The sequence below is a fragment of the Macrobrachium rosenbergii genome, chromosome 40 (genome assembly GCF_040412425.1).
Source record: "Macrobrachium rosenbergii isolate ZJJX-2024 chromosome 40, ASM4041242v1, whole genome shotgun sequence".
In the NCBI taxonomy this organism is placed as follows: Eukaryota; Metazoa; Arthropoda; class Malacostraca; order Decapoda; family Palaemonidae; genus Macrobrachium; species Macrobrachium rosenbergii.
This window is the reverse complement of record NC_089780.1, coordinates 26,361,074-26,377,324: the sequence shown is the minus strand read 5'-3', so window position 1 is coordinate 26,377,324 and position 16,251 is coordinate 26,361,074.

Genomic DNA, 16,251 nt, shown 5'->3' with positions numbered 1-16,251 from the left:
CTTTGCATTTCTTTGTTTCTTTCTCTCGTCTCTCTCATAAGCATTCGTTTGTTATTCTCTCTCGCGACCTTCATCCACCATTCTTCTTTCATCCCCTGTCTGAGAAAGCGCATCCCACGGTGTTGCCATGACCAAATGTCAATAAATGTTAATTTTTCGAGTAAACTAAGTACCAAATTCACCGCTGACGTCAACAGAGACTCCGTGTTTGTACTGTGCTATATGAATGTGTGTGTTATTTGTCTGTGATGATACTGGAGCGTATAATGAAAGTATCTTAGGATTCCGTTGATGAAGCCTTGTCATGGGATGAAATCAAGAAACGTACGACACAAGTAAGTCATTGGGAAACGCTCGTTTCGAAGAGGCAGGTTCGGTGATTCAAGAGATAGGAGAGAGAGAGAGAGAGAGAGAGAGAGAGAGAGAGAGAGAGAGAGAGAGAGAGAGAGAGAAGAAAATAGTGTCTGTTCTTGTGGATTGCCAATTAATCTGAAACCTTAATTATTTTAACAGGCGATTTGACGTGTTTGACGTAATGGAGATTAATGTACGTAAGGAATTTACATTTACGAGTTAAATTTACGACGAAATGAATAAATGTCGCGGATAAAGCAAATAAGTAACAAATACTTTGAAGTAAATATACTTCATATCAGCAGAGTTTAGCTTCTTGAGTTGTCGGGAGAAAACCGAAAACGTGATATTTGAATCAGTTCAAAAATAGTTGAAAGTAAACAAGGAATTCAGTGCTTGCCAGTTCTTCCTTTTTCAAACTGTTTACGTCGGTGACCTATGATGTTTGGCGCCAATTTAGTTAACTAATAAATAAACCCTATTCTTTCTGTTTTCGACTTTCTTCAAGATGCTGTAGATTTCGTTGACTAGAGAAACATAACTGCTCTTTGTCGAAGCTGAGGTATTCCAGGTGTCACAGGGTGTACCGTAGTTTCTTGAGATTTAAGTTTACCCGTCAAATAAACTCATGAAGCGTATTTTTCTTTCCACGATTATCTGTTTTTTTTTTTATTAACTTATGAATTATAGAAGTTAAGTGTGTGATGGTAAATTGTGCTATTGATTATTTGGTTTTTATCGCATTTTCCTTACCCTGGCAGTTTCTTTATTAGTAGATAGACGGTCATACCTGTGTTTACTTGCAAGAGTCCATGGTAATTTGGCGTGCTTTAAAGAATTGCGTGATCATTGATGATAACTGTATTAATCATTGTGTGACGAAACTCCAGAAGTTAGGAAAATTTTTTCGTGAACAATGGCCACAGTGGGCGAAAGGATCACCCCGTTGTTACGCCTAAGTTCAGCAATGTGAAGCAAAGGTGAAAAGTGATTTAATAAGTCCTGTAATTATCACTATTCTCCATCTTATAACTAATGAAATCTAATACTTTCTCAAGAGGGCGAATGGTGAATATCGCGTGTTACGGGCTGCTCTAAGGGCAGGAGTCCGGGCTGACGTAAGGCTACTGTAATCTAACGTGGATAACAATACAACGTCCAAACTGACCATGCAGTTAAAAGGCACTTGAATGTCCTTTTTTGTAAAGTCCAAGTAATTTGTGGCTTTATTTATATGGGTCAGGGGATACTAATTCGACTTGTGCGTTTTTTTTTTTTTTTTACAAAATCTGGGAGGTAAACACTGGTGTGATACAAGAGGAAGCCGACGTGTTCAAAGCTCTTACTCAACACATTACCTACTTAGTCTAACAATTCCAAAAAAGCGAATATACAAAAAAACACAGTTCATCGCCCCACTGTAACGCAAATGCCTATAGATATGTAAGGCAACAATAAAGAAAGTTTATTTTATCAAGAGCACGACGGCAAGATAAATTTCCTCGTAAATAATAATAATAATAATAATAATAATAATAATAATAATAATAATAATAATAATAATAATAATAATAATAATAATAATTATCTATGGTTCATCACTATATACTATCCCCGCAGGGAGGTACTGCCGTTAGTGCACCTCACGTAATGCACTGTAGGCATTACTCAAGGATCTTTGCTGCTTCCTTTTGGCCCCTAGCTCCAACCCCTTTCAGTCCCTCTACTGTACCTCTGTTCATATTCTCTTTCTTCCACCTTACTTTCCACCTTCTCCTAACAATTGTTTCAAAGTGCAACTGCGAGGTTTTCCTCCTGTTACATCCTCAAAATCTTTTACTTTTAATTTTCCTGTCAGGGCTGAATGACCTCATAGGTCCCAGCGCTTGGTCTTTGGCCTAGATTTTATATTCTAGTCCATCACCAAACTGTGACCGGAAAACCCACAATTATGTACATGGGCAAAAGCTGTATTTTTCACAATAATTTTTTTTTAATTTTTAGAATTTTTTATAAAATTTACTTTTGTCAAAGAAAAAGCAATTGTATCAAGGCATTAGTGCTAGGAAGTTCCATTTTTTTTTTAAGGGAACGGCATATCTGCGAAAGGGAAATTCGGTGTCACTTTCTCGTGAGTAGTTTTACTGCACTTAAGTCTCTTTTTAAGGCATCAATGGCATGTCAATTCAGCATTCTTTCAGTAGAGGCACCTCTGCTACAGATGAATATTTTGTGTCTTGGTGGTAAGTTAATTTCGATCTCCTTCTGCGAGTCTCTGCTGTACAATAGAAGCTGTCTTCTTTCAATGAAGGCACTGCTGTTACATAGGAATTCTTTGTACTGATGTTTAGCGCCTTTCGTGTTCCTCATGTGTGATTCATTGCTATGTACAGTAATAGCAAAAATCATCAGCTAGTCAAAAGAGGGAAAACAGTAACTGTTGTCTTGGTTAGTTGTATGAGTCCAGAGGTCTATGCAAAGCCTCTTCGCCACCTATTTGATGAGGCCTGTTGCTGGCATAAGACAGGCATGCTCTAAACCCTCCCTCCCATATGTAAGTTTTTGTCGAAATAAAAAATGTTTTAACTAGGCCTCTTGAGAATAGCAACTAATGACGTTTGCTGACAAGGTCTGGAGCCAGGGTCTCCAACAGAGCCTTGTTTCATTTGGGATTAAAATCCGATTTGAGCACAGGTATATCACTCAAATTGGGTACCGTCTTACCCCATCTCTGAATTTGCTTGAGGCCAGAAAAATGACGGCCTCACTCACAAGTTCGACTTTCGCTAAGTACCTCGTAGGGTTTGATAAAACAGGAAATACTGGAATATGACTGTCCCATTTCTTTGGGTTCCTTTTCCCCGCCATTCAAATTATTACAGTTTTTTTGTAAATATTCACGTAAAGTAAGATATTCCAAACATAGGTGGACCACTATATTTGTAGACTTCATAAGTGTCGTATCCTCTGACACACAAGAGTAAATTTTTGCCAGCTATGGAACTTGCTAGTTCCTCATTGGACGGGTGGTTACCGTTCTCGGCTAGCACTCTACTGGCCCAGCGTTCGAGTCTCCGACCGGCTAATGAAGAATTAGAGAAATTTATTTCTGGTGATAGAAATTCATTTCTCGTCATAATGTGGTCCGGATTCCACAATAAGCTGTAGGTCCCGTTGCTAGGTACCAATTGGTTCTTAGCCACCTAAAATAAATCTAATCCTTCGGGTCAGCCCTAGGAGAGCTGTTAATCAGCTCAGTGGTCTGGTAAAACTAAGGTATACTTAACTTAACTTATGGAACCTGCTGTACCATCAGAGAGGAACTCTGACACTAGCAACGAAGCAGATCCTGTTCATTTTGAGCGTTAATGAACAAAGTCTTAAGGGTTGGTTTTTTTTTCAGACTAAACCAGGACTCACTAACTGAGCCATGAATTAATGTCTTTATGCCACCATAAGTTCTTGGACACCTGGGCGCCGTAAGTGATGGTATATTATGGAAGTGACTGATAGTGCTAATGTGAACCTCTGAACTTTAACAAACTAAACTAGACGGGCAGACTCTTATCTTCTACAAGTTTTGTCTGTGCTCCTTGATGTTATGAAGATATAACAAATCATCATTCATGCTGGAAAAGGAGTATAACAATAAAACAATTAGTATTTCCAACACAAAGGGTTAATGTTAAAAAATATAACATGTTACTTACAGCTGCAGTCATCTTACGTATTTAAATAGTTGTTATATTGTACTGTATATTGCTCAAAGTTTTTTTTTTATGTTACCTTCATCATATGACAGCCAGCAATTATTTGCCAGTCAAAAAACGTAATTATATAAATGTTTTGTGCTCTCTCTCTCTCTCTCTCTCTCATTCATTTATCACTGCCTTTCAGGCTACTGCCAAAGACTGCTGTGACATCTGCATGTCGTCAGATATAGGCTAAAATGGCTTTTGTTTAATTTTTTCTTCAGGACCCCTCAAGACTAATGTTTTCCAAATTTCGTCACACTGTGCCCTCGAGGTTGTGTTATAAACCACGTACCCTTTGGCATTGGTGGCAATTATTGCTTAACACATAAGAAGTTCGTAAATTTACTATACAGTTTTTACCATTATAGTATGATATTCACTTTTAGGCACTATAGTTTCTAGGGAAAAAAAGCCCAACAGTCATGTTATAGGAAAACATTACCTGACAAATTCCTGTGCTTGTGTACTGTAAGATGTGCTTTCATAAATATGTATTAATAAAGTCATCACACTCAATAGATATATTAATACCTAAATTATAATGAAGGTATGAAAAATGTATAAATTAAAATTGCTAAATTTTAGAACTAAGTCATGTACCCCAGTAAAGGCCTTCGCGTACCTTTGGGTACGAACACCTAAGTTTAGGAGCTCTTGACCTTGAATTTCATTCACTATCATATTATTAACTTATATCTACTGAAACGCATTTGATGATGCGTTAATATACAGTTTTCCTGATGATAAATGATAATATTAAGAAGAAGAAGAAGAAGAAACAAGCAAGCAATCGTTCTATGACGAAATCAAGCACGTGCTTGCTCGTTCCCCTCAGGTACAAATTCCACCGCAGTCACACCTAATAATAGTCTAGGCTCTTCTCGTCTACGTGATGTCCTCAATACTAATACCTTTAGCGTTTGACACAACTTGTTAACGTAGATCGAGGTAGTAAAGACGTGGAACCCCGGCAGATTTTTTTTTTCTTCGATCAGCCATTGTAACCTTTGCGTTGGCTCACCTGTGCACAGGGCTTTTAAATAGTATATGTTTGAGGCGGGATTTGTTATATGTATCTCGTATTCAATCGACTGTTGTGTGTAGTTGGTTTCACTTAGTTTGGAGGTCATGAGTCTTGGAACCTCATCCGAAATGTACTTTTTTTTATTTCCTAAAAGATTAAAATTATTAACCCTTAGCTTTAGTCATGAAATCGTGAATTTTTATTGGAGAATTATTTGAACTTCCCATATTCTCACTCCATCACCAAATTATGACCGAATTTTTAAATCTGAATTTTCATGTAGTTGGAAACGATTACGCAAGTAAAAGATGAAGTTTTAAACAAATCAGTTTAGCATATTCTACTCTGAAAAGTATCCGTTTATATAACAGAGGTAATTCTAAAAGCTACACGTGAAATGAACCAAGCCAACATCTAATTACAACGCGTTTGTATTAGTGAAGAATTACCAATTTTACTCTAGTTATCCTCTGGTTTTTAGGGACCTGGACAGTTATAAAGTGCACAACTATTTCGTAATGCATATTTCAAGAGCCTCCAGAATCACTGAAAAAGAAAGAGACAAATAAATCCTGGAATATTTTTTGCAAGTCAGCGTGATGTCATTAGAAAGTAAGTTTCACGACACTTCGGTACCATTAGTGTCCTGTTAGTGAGTGAAGGGGTCAGGTGTACAGTAGTTGCTATTTCGGCGAAAGTGACTTGTGTGAAGCTGACAGTTAGTAATATATGGAAAATACAAGAGTGCTATGTGTAATAGAATATTAAGAGACGTAGTGTATTTGGTGTTTTAGCAAGAGGAAAATGACAGACAGGTTGGTTGAAATGATGTAGAAAAGAACAAGGACATTAGTAGTAACAGTAACAGCCTGTGGCAAAAGGAAATATTTGAAGTTAGAGTTGGTTTTCATCAAGGTTGTGCACTTGCCGCAATTATATTTGTACTGAGTGATGGGACTAGGACTGAAAATCTATGGGAATCGTTATATGCAGATGATTTTGTGATTACGACAAAGACTGGAAAAGATTTGAGAGGAAGAGTAAGAGAATGGCAAGAATCTGTTGAATTGGGTAGCATGAAGGTAACAGTGGTTTTAAGGTGAGGTTCTGATGTCCAACAAGCAGGGAGAGGATTGCTTATTTGAACAAGAAGAGGAGCCCTTGATTTAAAACAGGTAGATTATTTCAAATACTTTACGATCCACTTTAAGCCAGGAGGGAGGGCGTGAAGCTTAGGTTAAAAGTAAGCTAAAATCATCTTGGGGAAAATGGAGAGAGGTGGTAGGCGTAGAGAGTGATAAAATATTGTCAAATAAACTGAAAATAAAGATCTACCGCACTGTAATCAGACCAGTGATGCTGTGTGGTTCAGAAACATTATAATTATTGTTATTTATAAGATTAACTGCATTCATATGGAACAAGCCCACAGGGGCCATTGACTTGAAATTCAAGCTTCCAAAGAATATGGTGTTCATTAGAAAGGAGTAACAAAAGGCAATGGAAAATACAGAAAGAGATCACTTATTAAAAAAAAGAAATTAACATTAATAGATAAATAGAAAAAATTAGTAAATTATCAAAGGCATTAAGAAGAGTGCTCAGGTTGATTCTGAGGATATTGCTCAGTGAGAGGCTGAAAAATAAAGCAATAAAAAATTCCATGGTGGTAAAGATGACTGATATGCAAACAGAATCGAGACTGAGATGGTATGGGCTTGTGGTAAGAATGAGTGAGGAAGGAGTGAAGAGGGCTTGGGCGGAACCTGTTAGGGGGAGAAGGTCAAGAGGGAGGCAAAGGATTAAATGACAGTGAGGTTTGAAGAAACATGCATCTTGCACAATTGAGCTCGTGCCTTATATACATACACACATACATACATACACACACATATATATTAGATATATATGTATATTTATATATATAAATATATATAAAGTGTATATATATGTATGTATAAATACATATATATATAATATATATGCATATATATATGTATATATATATATATGTGTGTGTGTGTGTGTGTGTATAATCCCTTTTGCAAGACTTGAGTAACATTATCTGGTTGAAGAACTGGCCGAATTATAACACACCCAGATTCAGACTGGAAGTGGCGACCCATCTCAGGTGACCAGAGATCCTCGTAATCGGAAGGCTAAAGGGTCAAGGTCATACAATGCATCTTTTGGAGGTAACCCTGGACTCGTGCCCGCTCTGGGTACAACATTCTACACATACACACTTCATTCACTAAGGAATAACAGTGTCACGATAGTCATTGCAGAAGTCAAACTCTGTCAAGCATTATGTTGAAAGCGCAATAATTATTTTGGATCATGTCAAGAGTAGCGAACCCAACATCTCCACAGCGAACCCAATGATCCCCAGGTAAAGAATAGCCAACCCTTTCCGTTCCGAACTCCAATTCCACGTGAGGGCTAGTACTAAACACAGCGAAACAGTGATTCATCCACTAATTGAGTTACATTGGCTCTTAGTAAAAGCTAGAATAGAATGTAAAATACTACTTACACTCTTTAAAGCACTAAAATATGATGAACCAACATATCTGAGAAACTGCTTAAGCTTCTTTAGATCCGAAATGAATGCTGTAATCAAACATGCAAGTGAAGCATGTAGCTATTTGAACCTAGAACAAAGTGTAAGTCAGACGAGAGAGCATTTGTACACTGCGCACCAAGACTATACAACAAAATACCGCCTGAAGTGAAGAGCATACAGGAGGAATCCAGATTTAAAAATGAAGTAAAGACTTTCCTATTCTGCAGGAGCTACGATACTGACGAGAAAACACTGAAAGACAATTACAAAATATAAGAAGCGCTTTATTTTGAAAACGTACAAGGGCCCGCCAGAGAGAGAATTATCCCTGTGGAGGGCTGTACATAAAACCAAACAAAGCGATCAAAGTGAACTGTTTCGCCGTGTTTAGTACTAGCCCCCGGGGTCGAGGGTCAAATGTATTTCTCCTTGTTTGGTACTAGCCCCTGGGGGATCAAATGTCTGGTACCGAAGTGTTCATGTCTAGAACAGCGAACCCGATTATTCACATGTAAAGAATAACGGACCCAATAGTCTTCTTGTAAAGAATAGCGAACTCTGCTGCGAGTGGGTTCGCTAATCTTGACATGATCCATTTTTTTATTAGTATGATAGATGTTAGTCAACCTTCGAATGTTTGTTTTTTTTTTTTTTCAAAGAAAACGAGGGCAATGTGGTTAGTGAGTTCCATGAACGGATGGGATGTCTTTCTTCGATAGAATAGTAAAAGGTAAGAGAAATACCAGTATTCAGGTTTATATTGCAGAAATTTAATCTCTCTCTCTCTCTCTCTCTCTCTCTCTCTCTCTCTCTCTCTCTCTGTGTGTGTGTGTGTGTGTGTGTGTGTGTGTGTGTGCAATATATAAGGCGATTCACCAAATATGTTTAGACGATGGGCAATCTATTTCTTAAGTTACAAAAATCTTAAAATAATTAAACAATAAAAGCAAATTAATATAATGACAGAAAAGATCAATCATATAGGTGACCGAAGAAAATTGTCTCAGAAATGTTTAAAAGGGGCTGTTGAGCCAACTCTCCTTTTCAGGAGTGAAACGTGGCTGTTGAAATAGCAAGAACTTAGAAATTCTAACAATAGGTGATCCAGGATTACATGCAAGACAGAGGTGACAGGAGCGCTGTATGTCAGAGGCTTTATGGCCTGTTGATGTGTGGAACTGTTTACAGAGGTTCCTCGATAAGTATTTCACCTTTTGATGCATTGGTTAATAGGTAAATGTGTCAATAACTGATATGTGTATATATATATATATATATATATATATATATATATATATATATATATATATATATATATATATATATATATATATATATATATATGACTGTGAAATATTTTCTGTTAAAACAGAATTCCATCAAATATAAGAAAGCCCATAGAAACGCCAAAATGTGGAAAATAAACTCTCTCTCTCCTCAGGCAAATAGTGAATGAGAAAAAGTTACAGAAAAGCAGTATTTATACCAGAAGTTCCATAGGTCTGCCATTAAGTCACTCCAGTTGACAATTTCTCTTTAATCTTCTTGATCGCTGGTTGGAGGAAGATTTTATCTATAATATCTGAAGCCTAGGCACCTCTTGAGAGATTCATTGCATTTCTCTGTTTAATCAAGGTTGATTCCACCATCTGTCTTTTGAACCGACAATTGCTGCTATAAATAAACGTATTCCAGTTTATTCTGTGGTTATGGTTATTTATGTGGTTAAAAATAGCTGAGCTCTGTTGTCCGTGCCTAACTGGACATTAAATTTATGCTGTATTAATCTTTGGGGGAGTGATTTACCTGTGAAATCGATATAAGATTGGTCACAGTCGAGGCAAGGGATTTCGTAAACTCCTGTGTCTTCGGGGACTGGTTTTTGTTGGACGTTAATCAGGGATTTTGCTAAGGTATTTGGGTAGGTAAAAACAAAAGGGTCGTCTTAATCGTGTCCAGGTGTGGAATTTTTATTTTATTGTTGTGGGTCTCTCTGGTCTTGTTATGGGGGGGTGGTGACGGTAGAAAATAGTGTTTGCTTTGTGGATCGATTTCTCAGTTAAATGGTCGGGGTACTTTAAAGATGACAGCTACTGACGGATTAGCTCAATTTCCTTTTCCAGGAGATCCGGGGAGCAAATCCGTAAGGTTCTTAAGAATAAATTGCTGGCTACGCCAGTTTTGATTGAGATGTCATGATAGCTATAAAAATGGAGGTATGACTGAGAGAAAGTTGGTTTTCTGTATATGGTAAATTTGTATTCTGTCGTGCCTCTGATTATTAAAACGTCGAGAAAAGGAGTTTTGTTGTCTGTTTCCCATTCAACTTTGAATGTGATGCTAGGCACTAATGCATTTAATTTTGAAAGAAATTCATTGAAATTGCCCCACTTATTATCCCAAAATGTTAGGATATCATCTACATATCTCATCCATAGCATGTCTTTAGGTTTTATTTCGTTTATTATTACAGTTTCAAAATATTCCATGTATAGATTGGCTAAAACAGGACTTAAAGGGCTGCCCATGCTGCCCCCGAATTTTTGTTTATAGAATGACTCCCCGAATGAAAGGATGTTATTTGATACACATAATTCAACTAACTTTATTATTTTATCTAGGGCTAGTGGGAAATGATCTAAATAGGGGCTAATTTTTCCATCAAAAACTGTAGAACGTCCTGTACTGGTACTTTTGTGAATAAGGAATCCACATCTAGACTACAAGTTTTAAATTGTGAAGTGGTATATGTGCTTCTTTGAATTTGTGACAGAAATTTTCAGAATGTTTAATGTGACTGGGAGAAAATGTGCCTAAGAAAGGGGAAAGGAGGCCGGCTAACCACTTAGAAGTTTTATAATTGAAAGCTCCGGCACATGAGATGATAGGTCTGAATGGAAGATTATCTTTATGAGTTTTTGGAAGGCCATAAAAGTAAGTAGTTTTGGCTTAATGACTTTAATTTTCTCCAGTAGTTCAATGTTCTTTTTGTCTTTGCCAATTAATCTTACTTTTCTAAAAAAATTCTGTGCTGACGTTTTGGAGGAGATTTTTCGTTAATTTGTCATAAGTGTTATGTCACTAAGGAGTTGGTCGATTTTGTCGAGGTAAAAGCCTTTGTCCATAATCACGATTTTGCCGTCTTTGTCGGATCTACTTATTACAACATCTAGTTTTTGTAGCGAGCGGATGGCTTTCATAAATCTACGGGGGACAGCGTATTTCTTATTAAGGTCAGCTATTGCATTAGTAAGATGCCTTTTAAACATATCTCTTCTCGGCTGTAACTTTTATCAGGTATGAATTTGTCAAAAGCAACAATGAACTCTAGGTTATTTTTCCAGTCTGGCATGAGGGCAAGGGATAAACCAAGGTTCAAAACTAAGTGTTGGTTAATGGTGAGGCGGGTTGGGGGGTTGACAAATTTAAAACTTTATCTTGTTGCTCAAGATTGTTCCAAGTGCTATTATTTATTATGTTATTTAACTTATGGGAAAGTCTGTTGGAATGAGTCGCACTATTATAGGCAGCAATGTCAGAACAAAATGAAACCAGATACCTGTACCTGTGGTCCATTGTGAGGAGACGAAGGACTGGGTTCCACGTATCACTCTTTGTAGTACAAAGATCTCGCACTTTGTATATTCAATTTTCTTCCAGGAATATCTTGTGTGAGAGAGGGAAGTGGTCAGATTGCAGGGACCATCTCGCGAATCCGTACATTTTCGGAAGGACTTGTTCCTTCAGACATTCTTCTAAGAAGTATTTTTGATTCTTCAATCGGTGTAATCTGTTCAGTTCTTTTTCGAACTTAGGAAAAACGGGCTTGACCTCTGGATGTGAGCGAAGAAATGTAGAAAGATGAGTGAATTCCATAATGGGCTAAAGATGGCTGTAAAATATATATTTTTGTTAAAAGCAGTTGGCTTGGTGGCAACAATAAGTTTCTTGCCACTAAGGCAATTGCTTTTAACGAAAGTTGTATAAGAGAAAAACTATGCCCTAAAATGTATGTATATATATATATATATATAATATATATATATATATATATATATATATATATATATATATATATATATATATATATATAATATATATATATAGTATATATCAATTGAGATAATGAAGAGGCTTTACTTTGTTTAAAAATACCAATATACAGTAATAATAGAGTATCTGAATCATTCAACACAGGTTAAGTACTTTGGGTCTCGGAAAACTCCATTACAGGCATAGCAAACATTTTTTTTAAGTTATATTTTTGTAGTACCATATTGCCATACAATGTAGTATAGCATTTTTTTGTCGCTCCTATACTAGTATATGTGTTAATTTACACCCTTTTTGTCATATTGAATTAGATCTTTATTTTAAAATATCAGGAGGCTTTCTATCGTTATATCTTACAGGCTTGGTTATTTTAGTACCTTCATCCGGGACCAGTACCTTAAGGTTCGTAGCCCTATCCTAAGTGTGCCACCAGCACAGCTATTGAGGTAGGTTATAGTTGTTGGCTCGTGTCCAACTTTTCTTCACTCAGTCACTTTTTCTATTTAGTTAGGTAACATCCTCCTTTCCCCGTAGGTTCTGGTGTTGTTCTGTAACACATCACCTTATGGATTTGTATAAACTATTACATATCAGGCAGTCGCCCCTGAGCCAGTGGAAATGGCGGTTTCAGTTCTAACCGAATACTGCGTATCTTGTTCGATAATACTTTCACTAAATCCCTTTCATTTTTCAAGATGATGCGATGACAGCGGTAAGCGTAAACTGAGAACTTAATATTTCAGTCTACATTATCTGAAGAATAACCGTGTGTGTATGCGTGCGCACGTAGACTGATGCTCTTTTCATCGGATTACGGATCGTCACAAATGACCAGTTTCGCTGATATGCATTCACAGTTGTAGCTCCTTCCGTTACATTTATGCATAGGCGTAGGAGGCGGAGGTTGGGGGCTCGCCCACACACCCCCTCCCCGGCCCTCCGGATTTGGAATCTGCTAAAATTCGGGCAAATTGGTTGGGATTTTCGGGCATTCGGAGGAAGAAAAAAATTCTGTAATTTGAAAAATAACAAGAATAAGAATAAAAATGATGATAAACTTGGATTTATAAGTTAACCAGGTAATAAATAATTGCACATAATTATGATTATCAATTTATCATTTACTTTAGAATATCCCCATTCGATTACAAAAACACACGTAAGATATATGCATGGACACTGAATGAAGAATAGAATAGTAGCTACTTGGTTTTGCTAAACTTCTTTAAATTCGTACCTACTATACATAATTTAACAGCTGTTTGGTGTTCATTACACAGATATATGGCAGTTTGAAAATTTGAAAATTCCGGCAAATTTGGTGTTCCCCTTGCCAAATAAATCCCACTTCCTACGCCTATGCATTTATATGAATCTATTCAAAGACTTTTCACAGCGATTTAGAACCTACTGGCAATGTCTTGCCAATTTGACTGTGGTTGAGATTTTTGACTCCCCTGCCAGAGTCCATGGCATAACATGACAGGGCAAAAGGGCCGAAGTGAATCGTTAGGAATTTGTGAACGTAGATTATTCCACGTATCCATCATGTCATCCAGAGGTTATTCGCATAAGCAAACCATTTCACAATAGAAGTAAAACTTATGTAAGGTTAATCAACCTTTTTTTTCTCTAGAACAATCCGGCTGTCCACCCACGATCGCTGACAGAAAAGACCGAGCCAAGGCAGTTATTATCAGTCCAAGTCTGACCTGTTAACCGGGGGGTATCATCTCTCAAACCAAGACCTATTCCGAGCTCGCTGCTCGAATGCTGAGACTGTCACACACAAGAGCGTTTTCTCGCATATTTTAGTACCGTACGTCCCAAAGTGGATGTATTTTACCACAAATAACTTGTCTAGCCGTGCTGTGTGTAGCAGAAAGCTACCATAAGATACCAGAAAATGTGAGCGTGTGACATCACACTTATTTGGACTGAATAACTGACATGAATACAGATGGTAGCAATTTGGAATGCACGTGAGTGCGGCCCAGAGAATATTAAGTACCTTAAAGAACGGGGCTGCTGGAGCTAAGCCATGTGTTTTCTGATCACATGATTTACATGTGGTTCCTGAGTACGGGTCATTGACGTCACAAACCTTTCACTTGATCGCTGGTCATCACACGTGAGAAATTTGGAAAGACAGAAATGTACCTCATTCGACTTATGAGATCGTTTTTTATTAATCTCTTCCAAAGTTATATTTTATCCTAATTTGCTATCTGCAATAATAATTAGCCAGACGGGTTGATATAGCGTATAATCCCTCAGTATCAATGCTTCTTACATGCTTTTATTTAACTTGACTTCTGCGTCTGTCTGTCTGTCCTCAAATCTTGTAACTCAATTTTCGACCTGTTCCCTTCCAACGGTGGACTTCAAATTTTGCGTGGGCACTCAATCCCGGTGACAATACAACCTTACGTGATCAGTAGGTCAGCAGTGACCTCTAGTGACCCTACAGTGACCTCGCCCACTATGTCAGGATTTGTATGAAACTCTATAGATTTTTCAAAACTTCTTTGACTCGGTAGAATCTGTTTTCTACATGACCCCTCCCCTTCCCCTTCCATTTTCCATCCCCTCCCCCATCACACGATCAAGTGTTAATTTAGCTGTGTCCTCCCCTCCCCTTCCTCTTCACTCCCCTTCCTGACCCATCGCCCTCCCCTCCTCCCCCTTCAAAAGCACTCACCAAGTGTTAATTTAGCTGTGTCCTCCCCTTCCCTTCCCTCTTCCATCCCCTACCCCTTACAGTGCATACGATCAAGTGTTAATTTAGCTGTGTCCTCCCCTTCCATCCCCTCCTCCTCTCCCTCCCATCCTCCCTTCCCCCTCCCTCATCTGGAGCACATAATCAAATGTTAATTTAGCTGTGTCCTCCCTCACCTTCCCTCTTTCATCCCCTTCCCCTACCTTCCCCCTCCCCTCCCTGATCATGTGATCAAATGTTAATTTAGCTGTGCCCCCTCCTCTCCCTCCCTCTTCCATCCCCTCCCTCCCCCTCCTCCCCCCATTCCCCTCCTCCCATCTCCCATCCCCTTTCCCCTTCCATCCCCTCTCCATCCTCTCCCTATCTTCCCCCTCCCCTTCCGGAGTACACGATCTAGTGTTAATTTGGCTGTGTCCTCCTTCTCCCCTTCCCTATTCCTTCCCCTTACCTCTTCCCTCCCTTTCCCTCCACTTCCGCCTCTCCTTCCCTCTCCCCTCTCTTCCCCCACCCCTTTTCCTCTCCTACCCCTCCTCCTCCTCTTTCCCCTCCACCCCCATTCTCATTTTCCTCCCATCCCCCCCTCCCCCTTTCTCCTCTTCCCTTCCCTCCCCTCCTCCCTCCTTCCATCTTCCCTTCCTCTCCCTCCCTCCCATCTTCTTTCCCTTCCCTTCCTCCCCCTCCCCCGCCCCTTCCGGAGGCACAGACCAAGTGTTAATTTAGCTGTGTCCTTCCCCTCCCTTCCCTCTCTTCCATCCCCTTCCCCTCCCCTCCCACTCCCCCTTCCGGAGCATCCCAAGTGTTAATTTAGCTGTGTCATCCCCTCCCCTCCCTTTCCTCTTCCATCACCTTAACTTTAACCTTTCCCCTTCCCTTCCCTCTTCCATCCCTTCCACTTCCATCCTCCTCCTTCCCCCCTCCCCCTTCCACTCTCCCCTCCCTCCCCTCTTCCGGAGCTCAGGATCAAATGTTAATTTTGCTGTTTCCTCCCCTCCCCTCCCCTATTCCCCTTTCTCTCTTCCATCCCCTCCACTTCCCTCTCCCACTTCCTCTCCACCTTCCTCCTCCACCCCCCCCCTCTTTCTCCTACATCCCTTCTCATTTTCCTCCTCCCCTTCCCCTATCCTCCTCTCTCCTCTTCTCCACCTCACCATCCATCTTCCCTCCTCTTCCCATCCCCCCCCCCCCCTCTCTCTCCCCTCTCCTCCTTTCCTTCCACTTCCCTTCCCCCTTTCCTCATCTTCCCTCTTCCTTCCCCCTCCCCTCCCATTTCCCCTTCCCCTCACCTTCCTACTCCCCTTCCCTCTCTTCCCCTCCCCGTAAACGGATATTAGTTTCGTTAACTGCAATCATATATCGGTTACAATAAAAATTTTTAAACATGATTTTATTAAAATACACTAAAAAGTAAAAAATAATTTTTTGACACACAGGATTTTCTTAAAATTAATCTTGCCTACAAAAATAAAAGCTTGGGCGTCAAACATTGAAGGAAATGCTACAAGAAATAAAAAAATCTTTTCTTTTCTTGTGGCATTTCCTTCCATGTTTTGGGGCCCACGCTTTTATTTTTGTAAACATTAATTGTAAGAAAATCCTGTTGTCTCAAAAAATTATTTTTTACTTTTTAGTGCATTTTAATAAAAGCATGTTTAAAATTTTTTTATTTTTTCTTTCTAAGCGGCTGATATACTGTATATCGTCATTTTATTCTGTGCGAGCTTGTATGAGTGGTGGACGGTGTCACTCTACAGTATGTAGGTTAAGGCCAGATGAGGACGTC